At 30.7% G+C, this 16104-nt stretch overlaps 1 long non-coding RNA gene across 3 annotated transcripts in view; it reads right to left on the reverse strand.

Annotated features, from left to right (window-relative positions):
* LOC113554440 overlaps window positions 1-12193 on the reverse strand; it is a 53696-nt gene extending 41503 nt beyond the window's left edge. For all 3 annotated transcript variants that reach the window (XR_003405264.1, XR_003405263.1, XR_003405265.1), the window contains exon 1: window positions 11950-12193. This is a non-coding gene — a long non-coding RNA (uncharacterized LOC113554440). The remainder of the gene's footprint in view (window positions 1-11949) is intronic.
* Window positions 12194-16104: the final 3911 nt, after the last annotated feature.

Here is a 16104-nt window from a genome sequence, read left to right on the forward strand (position 1 = left end):
GAGAAAGAGTGAGAATGTATGTGAGAGAGACGAAGTGAGAACGAGGCGACCAGGCGAATGTCTGCGCGTGCAGGAATTTTTTGCTGTACATATAGGTATACCCATGTGATTTATAAACATTTTTTTTTTGTGTATTTATTTATATATATGTATTTAATTCCTAAAGAGCCTCGTTATTATAAACCTAAATTATAGCGGACAAGTTTCTATTGTAATAATAAAAAACGATTTGACTATAAATATTTTCAATGGAATTAAAAACAGTAACTAAAATAATATAATAATAAATTCTGGACATGAGAACCAGATGTTAAATGATAATTATTTTATCAGTCATTGCTCATTAGTCATTAGTATTAAATATACCTATATTTCCAACGTGATATTTAATAAGTTAGTTTTTTTTATATTTATTAAAATTAAAATGTTTTAGCATATTACAAGTTTGATTACCTAATAAGTTATTATAACGTCATATTATGTGCTAAACTAAAAATACAATTTACCAAATATATAGTTTTTTTGTTTTTATTGCAATTGTTTACCTTAAGACTTTAATTTTTAAATAATTTCAATCATATTTGCTTTATGACAGTTTTTCAATTTTGTCGTCGATCCGCTGATAAAATAGGTATATAATTCCATACACACAAAATATAATTTATAAGCTAAATCACAATGAATTATATAACATTACTTGTATTAAGTATATAAAGTACATATAGTCGTTCAATTGACAGCCGTCAGTTTAATGGTAGTCGTTTTAAACTATAAAAACTTACATTTTACAAGAAACTAGAAAAGCTAATTTCAGAATCTTGTTCTAAGGTTACTATATAGATCCGGACCAAATGTGTGTGCTGGTTTCACGGCTCTTTTATGTCAATCTTTCGCTTCAATTTGACACGAAAGCGTGATCGAAATCCCATATCGTTTGCTCGTCAAGCAGTTCGGTTTCCACTATAATAATAATACCATCCGTTGTCTTGAAACGATAATATAATAGTATTTACAACCATCAGTCGCATCATGTAATATAATAATAATATATAATTAAGTTGTTATGGTATAGGTAGTAAACTAATATTTATATAGAGTGACGATTGTTCTTAGTACTTACAATATAATATTATATTAAATATGTAGATTTATGTATTCTTATCATTATTTTCATTATACATAACCTTATATAATACATAATAATTATAATATTTATTATAATATAATGTATATAAAAAAAATAATTCAATAACATCTTTAATAATAATTCATAAATATAATAGTCATTAAATTATTTAGATTATTATTTTTATAAAATCTTATGATAAAATACAAGTTATAGTCTGAGCATAAAACCATATATTAAACAATTTTTTTTTTCTTGAAATCAATCGTTATCTTTCTAGTGTTATAAAACGTTGGAATTAATCTTACTGGGATTTAATTTTTATTTGCTGATACAATTTTTATTTTAATCCGAAATTATAACATATCTACTGCCGTCCAACTGCGATAGTGATTCTATGCATGTACGTATGTATTATTATTATTTTATATATATATGTGTGTGTGTATATTATAAACACTCGGGATTTAAATCGGAATATAATACTATATCATATATATTATTGTACAACATACACCACATGTTACAATTTGTTCTCGGTAAGGTCGATCTTCCGCTTTGCCGCATACGTTGAGCTCACGTACATAATATTATATACATACATAGAACAATGTGACTGGATCGTTATCCCCTCGTAAATCAAACACTGTATTAAAGAGTTGACGTCGTACACGGTTTATAACGTTGATTGCGGCAATGGCTGAGGCAGAGGAGACGGTCGCCAGCTCCTTTAAGGGGTCGATTTCGAGCACGATAGTATAATAATAATACATTTTATAATATAATGTCGCGTATCATATACGCATATATATATATTATGTATATGTTCGATTATATATTTGTGAAATATAATGCATTTATACTCGTGGCACATTGTTTTACAGTTCGCGTGTTACTGCAGCAACAACAACCACAATAGTAATAATAATAATAATAATAATAATAATACTTACGCCGTGCAGCGGTAAGAAAAAATAAAAATGTTCTATGCATAACATCGCAGTAGCGTGTACATAATATTTTTTTTGGTTGGAGCCAAGACGTTTTCCGTAACTACAACCCCCCCTCCCACCTATGATCAAATAAGCGCTTATTTTAGTTTTTTTCTTATTCTTATAGAACTAACCATTGAATTATAAGCAACTAGGTAACTGAATATATTCGAATAGTTTCAATAAGTCCAATTCATCTAGTAGAATAAAAACAAAATATTTATTATTATTATTACTTTGTTTCATTCAATCGCTTTCATTCAGACCATATGTATATAATCTAAGCACAACACAAATTTCAACCTTATAATTCTTCCTAAAATGTTAATCCGTAGTATCTATATGTAAAATGTGAGCTAAGTAGTTTATAATATGTATAATGGAAGATACTAAATATGATGTACATCACCTATACACTTAGGCTAAAACTTACAATATTGAAGCATGATATAATTCAATGTTAGATTAAAACCATGGCTTGAACTGCCTATTATTCTACTATAACCTAAACGTTAATAGATTTTATGGTAAGTTAAATGTAATAAGTATTAGCACTTATTAATTATAAATTTATCACCCAAAACTCGCCGATCTAAATAGTCTTATGTACCAATCCAACCTCCCCGTACCCGCAAGCTGATTTTGTTTGAGATACAGGCTTTGGTAAAACAGCTTTCGTCGCCTCCACGCCGTAGTTGTATCCTATTGTTAAAACGTGCTGAACTCACGGCATGGTAAAATATAAATAGTACCTATATAATAGAGGTCCCTATAATGGTATCGCGAAGTGCAGAATTTAAATGTTGCTGTCCATCTGACGACGCTACAAAACGACTACACAACACGGAGGGCGGAAAGAGGATTACGTAATATATTTTAATCAAGTCCTTCAAGAAAAACTCTAGCACCGCGTGGTAATAATATTATTATTTCGATTTTCGGTTCAGCGTTATAATTCGTTTTGATAACAATCGTCGCCGGCTACACAAAACGAGACCGACTGCACGCGCCCGGTCGGGCGTGGGTGTTGTTTTTTCGGTTTAGCTGCACAGTCTTAGCGATTCGCCGATTTATATTATTATATTTTATACATCTACATAATATAATCCGATTTAGGATTTATTATTATCATTTCGTCCTGACCCGTATAACGCGCCTGCGGAGTCGATGGGAGCCAGCCGAGTGGTGGTTGGTTTTGCGCGACGAAAGGGGACGTTATAAAAATATCAGATAAACACATCAAACGTCGCCGCGCTGTCCATTTAGTCAAAACACGATCGAGCGAAAGCGCCTCGTCGGGGCTTTACCCCGTGTGCTTTCTACCGTGACGTAACGAATTCCATTTTACACAGTTACACCTCTTTTATGACAACGACGACGGCGACGAGTGTGACGCACAAAGGCGGCACACGCCCTTCGCGCTCGTCTATTAGGGTCGACGGCTAAAATATTAAACGCTTTACTTTCTTTATATATATATATATATATATATTTTATATTTATGTATATCTCTTTAACGTTTGCACTTTTTACGTAGGATGTCATCTCTCTTAAGCCCTTCATCACGTGACTACCCATCCAGCTTTGTACCAAATATAATACGTGTTTTCACGTACGTGTTTAAAAGTTCCCAAAATTTACTAATATATTATATAATATTGACACACGGCTAATATCGTATAGTATAGTGTATATACCCGATTTTCTGCGAAGTGACTAATTAATATTATGCGATTATACAAGATGCATCTTGACTGCTCCCACTTGACTCCAGTGAAACCTGAAATTTATTTATTTTATTATTTTTTTTTTTAAATTTAAATTCTCAATTTTTTATGTTTATTTTTTTTCGTTTCTGTTTATAATGAGCGGTATTCGTTAATATAAAGCATGTAGCTTAGACACATATTATGTTCTAAAATAATTTATCGATTTGTTCATGACAATTAAATATATATAATATAATATTTATAATTTAACACTTTTAGGCACATTTTAATATGATATACCTATTGGATATTAGTAAGAATTTAATTTAAATAACAATTTTTGTAAGGAAAAATGTATTTACCGAAGGTTAATTTAGTTGTATAATTGTATTATAAATGATTATGTTGTTTAACGGTTATAGAACTTTAACCAATAACTACATAAGATTATGCAAGTGTAATTCAATTTTTTAATTATGTAGATTTATTTTATTATTATTGTCATAAAATGTATATGTATATGTATTTAAACATATTTTGTAATTAGATAATATTTTTTAAACCCTCTCCGATTTCACGGTAGGTCAACAAAATATAACTTGAGATTGACGGGCTAAATTAAAAACATAAATTAAGTATTGGATATTCAAGTTCTTGATATTACTTGATAATTGATATATCTAGTCGATGTGGCTGCGTGAATTAAAATTAACTTCTATTAATTATAAATTTTGAATTTAAAAGTGACTGCGATCAAACGATTGATGCATATTAATTGCATTACATATTATAATACTTATATACGTGGCACCTATACACATGTATTACATGATAATATCAATCGCACCAAATAGAGCAAAGTTATAAAGACAACGAGTATGTTTCATTAAATATTTCACTGACGCGAAAGTTGATAATTATAAAGGTAAGTAAAAATAGTAGGCGATGATATTGTTGTCGAATTAATTTGAAGATGATTAAATTAGAACTTTTTAATTCAACTTGTACGCTCACACATGTTAATATTATAAATACACTTGCGACTTGCCGTCGTAATACCAATAATACCGATTTATCGATATGTTATACAGTTAAATATAATAAAGACCAACTAAATCACACACACACACACCACATTCACGAAATTCACTATAGAGGCGTAAACTTAGATTGATGTCCAATGGTATCATGAATAAAAAATATATATTTTCATTGTTTAAGATGCTAAGGATTTATAATTTATTATGGTATACGTTTTAATAAAAAATTAAATTTCACTATGTGCTATGGCTTAGATTTCCCACTTCACAGATACGCCACTGTTACTAAAATATATTCCACTGCATTGCCGTGCCGACAATCGTTTTTTTACTTTGGCTGAAATATTTTATCAAATCTTATTAATTGCATTATTGTTAATAAAATAATCTCACCAATGTAACATCAATATTATACTATCCATTGTATGGATCACAGATGAGTGTTACAAATTAACATTAAGTCCGCGCCCAGAGTAAAAATTCTAAAATAATAATAAAAATATTGTCGCTGCAATAAAAATCCGACGGGCGCCGCCACGCGTCGTGTGTAGTGAACAATAAATTTCGTACCAGGAAAATGCGAAAAGTATTCGAGAATTTAAAACATTTAACCATTACCGCATAATAAAGGTTATAATAATAATATAGAATTATATGTGTACAAGGTATATGTATATTATACATGGCACTGTGATATACAGGCTATGATGTATAATGTACCTCTATATTATGTATTACCTCACGCGTCGTATACACCGTCATCGTTGTCATTAGGTCCCAGTATTATTATTATTATTATTATTATCATTACACCCATATAATATACGCATACTCGCATTGCTTGGCTGTGTAAGTCTGATTTGCGGTCTCGTCCAAAGTACCTACCTATATTGTAGGTAGATATATCCCCGAGTTTATTCAAGGATATAATATATTACTGACGACTGGCAATTTGACTCGAGCAACGGCAGCAGTATATGTATAAATTGTATATATATATATATATATGTATATGATTATTATTATAATATACATATATGTACACGTGTATACGGTATACCTCTTGCTCTCACCCTTGCGCCTGGTGGCATAGTAGTATTCCCATCTTACGAATTCGTCCCGCGATATTGTGTTGGGGTTGTGAAAATGGGCGTTCAAAAGTTTCAAACTGCAATCTGCGGCATTGTCGAAATGCGCTTGTATTATATTAAAAGCTCTCCGAGCGTCATATATGTACGTAACTACGACATGTGGTGTATGTGTGTGTAGAGGTAAAGTTTCCTCACCACGCATTACTTTCGACTGTTTTCACACGCCAAATACGCACCACCGAGACATGCGTTAAATTTATTTCTCCCTCTTTCTCTCTATCTGTAAACTCGCAACATTTTTTACTCTGGTTTTGGAACATCATTAGATAATATAATATTATATACCCAAAACATATCTACTCATATAATATAAATGCATTTCGTTTAACACTTGCCAGATAACACACCTTTTAACTAGTAATATTTATATAATATACAGTAGGTACATGGAATTATTCACATGCTTTAATATACATTTAACTTAACTTCAGCATAGTTATTATACAACACAGTAATATTAGTCTATAGTACATTAGACTATCAGTAATTCAAAATGCAGTAAACACATACAAAAATTTTAATTTAAAAGGATAGTAAAAAAATAAATATAGACATAATTGTTACACTTACAATTTATATAAACAAATTTTGTTTTATTTATTTATTTAAAATGTGTCGGTATATCGCATGTTCTTACAAGATTATAAATCAATTATTGATACAAATACAAATATTTTCTAAAAAAAATACTATTAGTTATTAAGATTTCCTAATTGCGGTTAGTTTTATTAGATTGTTTCTACGTTTTCACTATAATAAATAGTATGTATAATGTTAGTCACCGTTTTTTGTTATAATTTCCAAGTTGGAGAACCATGTTCTTTCAGCGGTTTTGAGGTTGATGTGAACATTTGAGAACTATTGTGTTTCTAATTAAACTTTAAGGAAAGGTATTTTCGTATCGTCATGATTTGCTTGTTCTTTACGAACTAAGCTTTAAGAAATCTTCCAAGGAATTTATTTTGAATTATTTGGATTTTATTTATTTTTATAGGAGAGGCTGACGCCAATATACTAAGCAACGTATGTGAATATTGAACGAATAATTTGGATTTTTGATTCTATTTGGAGTTAAGATTTGTAATAAAGAATAGAAGGAGCTTATTCTTGCATAATATTGCGCAAGTTTTTTGTTTAAGTGAATTTTTTCCTGTCAGTTTTTTGCCTAGAAACATTCCTAGATATTTTGTTGAATCATTCATGTTAAAAAAAAAAAAATGGGTGTATTTTTGAGATACATTTTTGACCATAACTTGGTTAAAAATGTTGTCTAAAGTGCTTCTAAATGATTCAAAAAACATCAATGTGAATAAATTATCAAATAATGTATTTAGAAACCTTCTCATAAGTTTATTCCATGTGCTCAGTTAAAGTCCACCATATCTTGTATATTGGAACTCTGCTAATTCCCTGTTATTTTTTGATAAGACCACAAGCCTTTAAGGCTTATTTAAGACCTTTAATTCACGTGCACTTATATTAGTTGAGTTGCACTTCTAAATAAGTTTACTTAAGTTTATACATCACTTTTATTCGAATTTCAAAAGTTTTCTCGTGAGATTGGTTTAGTTCAATTTGTACAGTTTTTTTAATTATTAGGGTTTGAATCTGTGAAAATTTACTGTATACAAATAACAAATATGTATAATACACAATATTACAATTGCAAGGTATACCATATATGCTGCTATATTTCCACCACAACGTAAATCGATACGATATAAATCAGTCGTTAGGTACGCATTTTGGTTGTTTCGGGTCAAAAACCACAACCTCGCGGGGGTGGTATAGCACACCGTGGACCATCGTCCTATTATCTATGTACGAGTATAGTAGGTATAACGCGTACGATATAATATAATATAATATTATTATTAAATTTATCATCGGCAATCGTTCGTATTCCGTTTGAACATGCGCATATATTATATATTTTTGTTTTAATATATTATATCACATGAAATCATAGTAGTATATTATAATATGTGACCGACCAAATTATAAATTCCAACCAACCGACTGTCCTGCATGTAGGTCTAGAGTCGCAGCTACCGAGGCCGCTTTTGGCCGCTGCCACGCGTCTGCATTATTGATACGATCTCCACGCTATACATATATCCAACCGATATACGTGCCGAAATAAATCGCGCGCGCGTTCCTTTTCCACTACGGCCACCATATCACGCCCATGTGAATAATGATATTTCCTGTTTGATTTCCATAAATCCCCGAGCCTTTTGGGAACGATATTTTTTGATGTGAATTGTACGCGTGGTGCCGAAACGTGGAATTATTATACATTTTATATAATAGGTGGAACACATGGGTAGGCACTACCTATAGGGCGACATATTGCTGCACACTGTTAAAATTTATAACCGACGTTACGCAACAAGACGAATAATTTTGATCACGTTTAGTTATATATAAGCATCTTATTGTGGAATAAAAAACAGAATTATGTGGAGGCTTGAATTGTCCCAATTGAACTCAAATACGATTGGATAGGTTTCTAGTTAAAAATAAATCATAATAAAATGTTACACTTTAGTTAGCGATATATTTCTTATGAAAACGATAATTTATTGTTCAAAAATGTACATACAAAAAATCCCATCAAAATATTATTAACGGGTTTTTTTTTTCTGTGTTTATTAAATAAATAAGCAAAAGGGTTTATTGTTGCGGGGGAACTCAATGTTCTTTATTTTAGCCGTGATTAAAGTGTTGCAATTCTTAAAAGCTACACCCTCCTTATTAAAATGCAATAATTAACACTGAGCGATTCACTGCTTTATTTATTTGATTAACCGAAGTTTGTTATTACTAGAGGAATCAATATGGTTGGTGTTTATTTATCAAGCGTTATAACTTATAACTAACTGAATAAGAGAAGAATAACATGTAAACGTATATGAACTGATTTTTTATTTATTTAAATTTTAACGCGTAGGTATCACTGTCTAAAAATTATATTATAATACATACAAGTATATACATTATTTTCTAATGGGTTGTGCAAATTGGGCCGAATCAAAGACTTCAACCGCTGAAATTTGTTGCTGCCTGCTATAACTGCTATATAATATACACGAGTGGTTAATCATTCTGCGAGCCAAACAATAATTATAATGAAAAAGACACACGATGACAGAAGTCTGAATGTTTTTTTTTTCTGTTCAGCCAAAGAAGAAATATATAATATTATGTATTATAAATTATCCGGTTTGCCCACGAATCAGTATTATTTTATATGGATTTTTTTTTTTTACATAATATATTATATATGTTTCTTCTTCCAGGCCGTTATTTATGATATAATACACATGCGTGTGTATTTATATATATATATATGTATACAGCGTGTTTATGCCTGGCAATAACTATATAACGGTTTCAGTTCGTTCATAATCGTTAGTCGTTACAGAGATATATCCAAACGTAGTCTTAAACGTATGGTATGTTATTATGTCCTCGATTCTCAAGTTGCGCGCGAGTTCATATAGGTCCATTTATCCTCTCCCTCCACTCAACGTTCTATTTCACGATTCCCTAAATTATATTTATATATATATATATATATGTGTGTGTGTATAGTCACCGAAATCTAAGTAATTATTATTTAGTTGTTTCTTTCTTTTCTGAAAAAAAACTTATCATATTACAAATATAATGTTAACAATCTAGCAACAAGGTTAACTATATAATATTATAATCGTTATTGCTTGAAGTGCGTTTAAATTTTTCAAAATATGGCACTGCAACGATGTCGTATGTATCATTGGATATATGATATATTGTATATTACATTATGATTTTTAATTTATAATGCACAATTATTAATGGCGTAGCTTTTAATTGAAATATCCGAAAATTTTGGAGTTATACACTGAAAAGTGTATGATTATTTAATGATTTAAAATACTGTAAATAAACAAGTATATGTACATGCATTTTAAATTTAAAATAATATCTTTTGACAGTAAGAATACTATTAGATTTTTAAGTCCCTATATAGTTTCTCCTTCCTTCGTATAACTCGTTACGTCACTTTGCACAATTCACTAATACAAAATTTTATAAAATACTTTAATGTTTAAAATCGCATTACATTTGTGTACATTTATAGCGGCAATATCGATTTGTAATACTATATATGATATATTATACAATAACTTAATAATATTAGTTAAAATTTTCAAACTAATTTGTTTTGGTATTATAGTATTGTTATTATTATTATTATTATTATGTGTTTTCTTTACTTTGTGTCTTTATGATATATCATATTATGTAAAACAAATAATAATATTTATAAAGCAAGTATATCTTGCATCACTATTTGTACGTATAGTTATGACATTTAATACGCATTGTGTGTAAGTATATGCAGATCTTTTAAAATGTCATTAACTTGGTAGAAAGATACAAACACATTATATTAATAGTTACATTCTAGTGAAAATATTGCTTGCTAATTAAAAAATTAATATTTTTAATATATAAAAATTATGGGTTGATCACAAAGGACTAACTATAAAAAGTACACTAGATCAAGACTATGTAACAATATTTAACACCATATGATTTTGATTTTTCACTATATATATTTATACAGTATATACAACACTCATTTACGATAAAACGGTCACATAAAAGTTGTTTAGAAACCACTGAGTTATACACTTGTGAAATATTTAAGGGTTGACAATTATTTTACATATATTTTATACGCGACACTCGAAACACTTTTAAAAATGCACATGGTTATTTGTTAAATATGCACGAGGCACGACTGTTGCAGTGCATTATATATAGGGTGTAAGGTGAGGGCCCTCGTTTACACTTGTATGACGATCAATTGAATTAACATATTGTTTACAAAGTAATCTTTAGAGTGTAAAGGTTTTCAGGAAAAACAATTAAAATAGGAAAGATGGAAATTTAATCTATGAATTAATAGTCAAACAACTAAAATATAATATATCGACCATGATTTTTTACAAAATTATTGTATATACTTTTTGAATAATATATTAATTTGTAATCAATTGACATATATGAGTGATTCATTTATTTTTTATAAATATAGTTCAATCCAATTATAATATAGCTTATCGTATAATATCAGCGTTGTTATTATTATAAACAATTTTTAATTCCATATTACGTATAAACGTATAATTAAATTTTATTACAATTTCGATTTTTTGATAATTCGACTACATGTTATTGACCGAAAAAGAAATTCGAACTCATATACTGAGTCGGTCATGTTACTCTTTCCTATATTTACACATATTTTGATATAAACAGCTCGTCAACTTTAAATATAGCTAAGTTCGCGTTTATATGTACACATATACATTATACGCACTACATGATGAAGGAATAACATCTGGACGAATTTCATTTCAAAATGTCACATTGATTTCTATTTTTTTTTTGCACTCCCGTTCTTAACGATTTAATTTCCAAAGGGAAACGTAAAAAAAGAGTCTATCGTGACCAATGGTAATGGTATGTGCGGTGCATGCAATACACATGGGAGGTCCACGGGCGTTTTTTGACAGGCGTCAAAACGAATACGGTTTTTCTGTACGGAAATCAACCGGATTGACACGACCGGTGCTCGTTGAACGGGGCAAGAAATAAACATGTTAACGAAGCGAAATTTTTTTTACGAAAGGGTCATGGTCCCAAGGGAGCAACCGACTAGCGCGGACCCGGCGACAAGTCAAACCCTATTAAAGGGTCGCTTATTCGAAAACTCTTTTGAGGAAGTGTATACATGTATACGCGAATACGTGTAAAAAAGTTTTACTAAAAAAGTAACGTTGACGAGTTGCAGAAATAAAATAAAACACACACACACACACACACACACACACATCATAATAATATATGCGCGTAGGTAGTATATATACTTACCATACACAGTCGGTAGTGCCATCTGGCGGTGATTTATCGGGTCGAGTTGTGGCGGCTTTTTAACACCCTCGTTTTGCACGTCTCCTGGATCGGTCGTGAAACGAAATGAAAAAAAAATAAAACAAATGCGACAATCGAAATTTAACCCTTATCTTGCGGTGAACCGGTTCTTCGTCGTCGCGCGGGGTCGCGCCGAAACGGAGCCGGACGCGGCTGTGGCGCCGTCCTACCGCCGGACGACTACCACGCGAGACCGGCGCGACAACCCCTCTGGCACGCGACGAGGTTCAGTCCCATAAAAGTTGTGCCAACGACGACGACGATGACGGCGGCGGCGGCGACGATGACGACGTCGGCTACAACGTTTGCATGTTAAAAAGGGACTATGATATACCTATATATATATATATACGCATATACAATTTACATTTGTTGTACCGTCAGCGATGCACTACGCGTTTATGTATATATTATGTGTCGGTGTGCATATATATATATATATATATATATATATATATGTATATATGCGAAAGTATGAATGGGCCGCCCGTAACTGTGCCACGGGGGACCGCGTGCTCGAGTGGCGACGGTAGGGCGCGGTGCGGAGGTGCCAATGGCGATGCATCCACCGCCGCCGTATTAGCAATTGTAATAAGGCCGGGCGTGCACACGCGGCGGAGATCGATATATAAGCGGTCGAGGTCGTCCGAGTCCCGTACGATAAGATATATTGTGATTATGTGTGACGGGTTCGAGATGTATAGGTACGCGGGCACAGAAACTGCAGCAGGTCCCATGACCGTGGATTTAAATAATGCATTTTTTACCGACGACTAAACGCGCCGAGAACACGACTGCAGCTATATGATATATATATATGTATAATTATCATGACGATAATGCATAATATTAAGCCGTACATAATAATTATATTGCCACGAACCACAACAATACTTTTTTATTCTGATAACAATAAACTCAAACACTGATATTAAAATGGGATTGAATCTGGTTTTCACGTTTTTACCACGAAAGAGTTAAAAACGTTTGTTTCCCTATTATGACCTATTGAATTTATGAGAACGGATAATGAGAATATCTTTTTTGACGTATCACTAAAGAAACCAAACTGTTTTTCAGATACTTTGTTTATTGTATTAATTGGAGTTTTTTTAATATTGAATTCCGTTATGTCGTGTATGTATATTACAAAAACAGCGATATTCGCATCGATTACACAGTTACGACTCACACTATATTTTGTTAGTAACAAAAAAAAAATAAAGCAATTTAATAGATAGGCACACCAAAATTTAGTATTATATTATTGTCTAAAAGACCGTCGTAATACAGAGAAACTATTTATGACTAAATGACTCGATGGTGGTAATATACGGCTAACCCAATACGTACGTAATAAGGCTTTGTTTTTTTCTTCATCAACTTAAACTCATCCGAAATAAAAACGTACGTTTATGAAAATTTGTCCAATTAAATATAATATAGGTGTACACCGATATAGGATGCACGAGTAGGTGTCGATGTATTTCTGAGATTGCCTAACTGTGGAATATTTTTAATAAGTATAATACTTTTTCGGAACTATGGTTTTCCTTTATCGACGACTTTGAAACATTTAATCTGTATAATACGCACATGGTACATCACATAATATTATAATAATCACCATATAATTATTAATGTAGTTTTAAGTTACCGTTCGAACAAACTAGAGTGGTTAATTCGATAATATTATATAGCGTGGGATTATATAGCATCTGTACATAGAAACACGAACCTATGCAATATACATAGAATCGAGCACCATGTAGGTACCTATAGGTTAGGTTAGGTTATATATACGGATCAGGCTAAACGTATATATTGTGTACTCATCGGGTATTCACGCATTATCATTGTCTGTAAATGAGCTTACAGGTATTTTGTATTGTGTAAAATAAATTAAATTTTACTAATCAATAATAAAAACTATAATATATTATACATATTAAAAATAGTTACTAATATTTTCACCGAGGTGGTCATTATTGATGATTAATTTACGGTTTTTAAAAACTCCAGGAATATTGTACTTGCTCAATGCAGTACACGTAAAATCTATAATTATTTCAAATTTCAAAATTATTTTCGATATCGTATTTTAAGTTTAAATATAAAATTTTTTTCCGGTGAAAACGATTTTATAGATTAAATTCAATCTGTCAAAAAGAAAAAAAACATATTGCTCTCTATAATATAATTGAAAAATGTGTCAGGAATAATATAGTATGGAAATTTGTACTGAACTATACACATCATATTCGTATTTGTGTGATAATCCCAAAATCATAATAATCGTATGCTAAAATATAGCCAACGGTTTGACATAATCTATTACTTGGTCAAATTTATTTTATTTTATATTTTTTTTTATCATTTTCCTTATTCGTGGAGAAAATTAAAATACCGACAGAAATCCGTCTACACCCTGAGTTATGTGTACGAAAAAAACAACATGTATATATGTATATAAAAAAAAAACCCTTAAGTCGATTTGACGTTTTCGGGCTCAGACATGTGTGAAATCAACACGTCACCGCCAGCGACTTGGCGTATTCGTGCCACCGCTGACGATGACAAGTCTGCCCGGAATTATTGGAACGGACAAGAGCGTGTGTTGGAGAATTAAAGAAAAAAACCAGTGCATACGTGTCACCCCCGTGGGTATCCGTAGCTAATCGAAATAAATGATGTTTTGTTATATTATATACACGCATTTGTGTGCGCGTTTGTATTTGCATCGCCAATACAACATTTAAGTGATGCATATTTATGTATATATATATATATGTGTGTGTGTGTGTGTGTGTGTGTGTATACGTATATGTATATTTAGTCGATAGTCGTGAAAATCAAATTTCATAGCGCGTTATTGTCAAAAGGGACGAAAAAATTCACTCAACCACATGTGGTGGTCGACCACATCTGTTCAATAACAGTAGTCCGTCGATATAACGTTTTCCATTTTATTATTATATCGAGAAAACGCCCTCGTGAAATTAAAAAGAAAAGAGAGGAAGAAAATGTATATAAAACAACGTAGACGAATTAAAATTACATAAAAAATAAAAAAAATACAAGTTTAGCTCCAACAATTATTTAAAATTTTTATATTTAAATTAAATCAATAACTGACTATCGTAAAGTATACAATATATTAGATACATATTGCCTACCTAATTTCAATAAATACCCACTACCCACATGCAGAATTATAATATATATATAAAAAAAACAATGTATTTGACCAAATATGATCGTTTTTCTGCAAGGGTGAACAAAATGATAATACTTTTTTGTTTTAATGTTATAGCCATCTAATTTACACAATTGTCATTTAAATATATTTTAATAGTTTATGTGTATAATGTAGGTATACAAACATTATTTAAGCACGATTATATGAAACGGATTAGCCACGTGTGTGGACGTAGTATTTTGTCATGTTTTAAATATTTATTACATGCAAAAACATGAAATGTTGAACTGTCAAACTAAAATGTCTATGGGAAATTAAATTGTTCGTAAACAATAATCAAAATTATTATCAACCAGTATTGATTCTTATAATATAATATAATCACTAAAACGCTTTTTCAGAGACGATCTTAATTTATGTTTATGTATGAGTATATATTGTATATAATACTTTTAGATTAACAAAACACAATAGATAAAAAATATATGATAACTAAGAAATACATTTACAAATTTATAGTAAATATGTACTTACCGAATATTATTAGGATGATATTTATTATATTTAAAATTATCTTTTTTTAATTGCACTATTGTTGTTTGGTACATGTATTATAATAATTTAAAGTTACCTAACGGAATTTGTTTACGAAGTGTATTTCAATTTTTAATAGACGAAAGTGCTGTTTTATTTTATTATTATTCAAACTGCGTCGAGTGCATGTTTTATTTTACAAACGAACGGGTATGTGTATGTGTTGTGTACTAGCGACAAATATAGGTAAAATGGATAAAAAAAAAAACAGTAGATATATGTATATATAGACGTTCGCATATATTATTAAAATAAAAATATTCATTTTTTCTTTCATTGTTAAGTGTGCAAGCATTTATTAA

This window comes from Rhopalosiphum maidis, chromosome 2 (assembly GCF_003676215.2).
Source record: "Rhopalosiphum maidis isolate BTI-1 chromosome 2, ASM367621v3, whole genome shotgun sequence".
Taxonomy (NCBI): Eukaryota; Metazoa; Arthropoda; class Insecta; order Hemiptera; family Aphididae; genus Rhopalosiphum; species Rhopalosiphum maidis.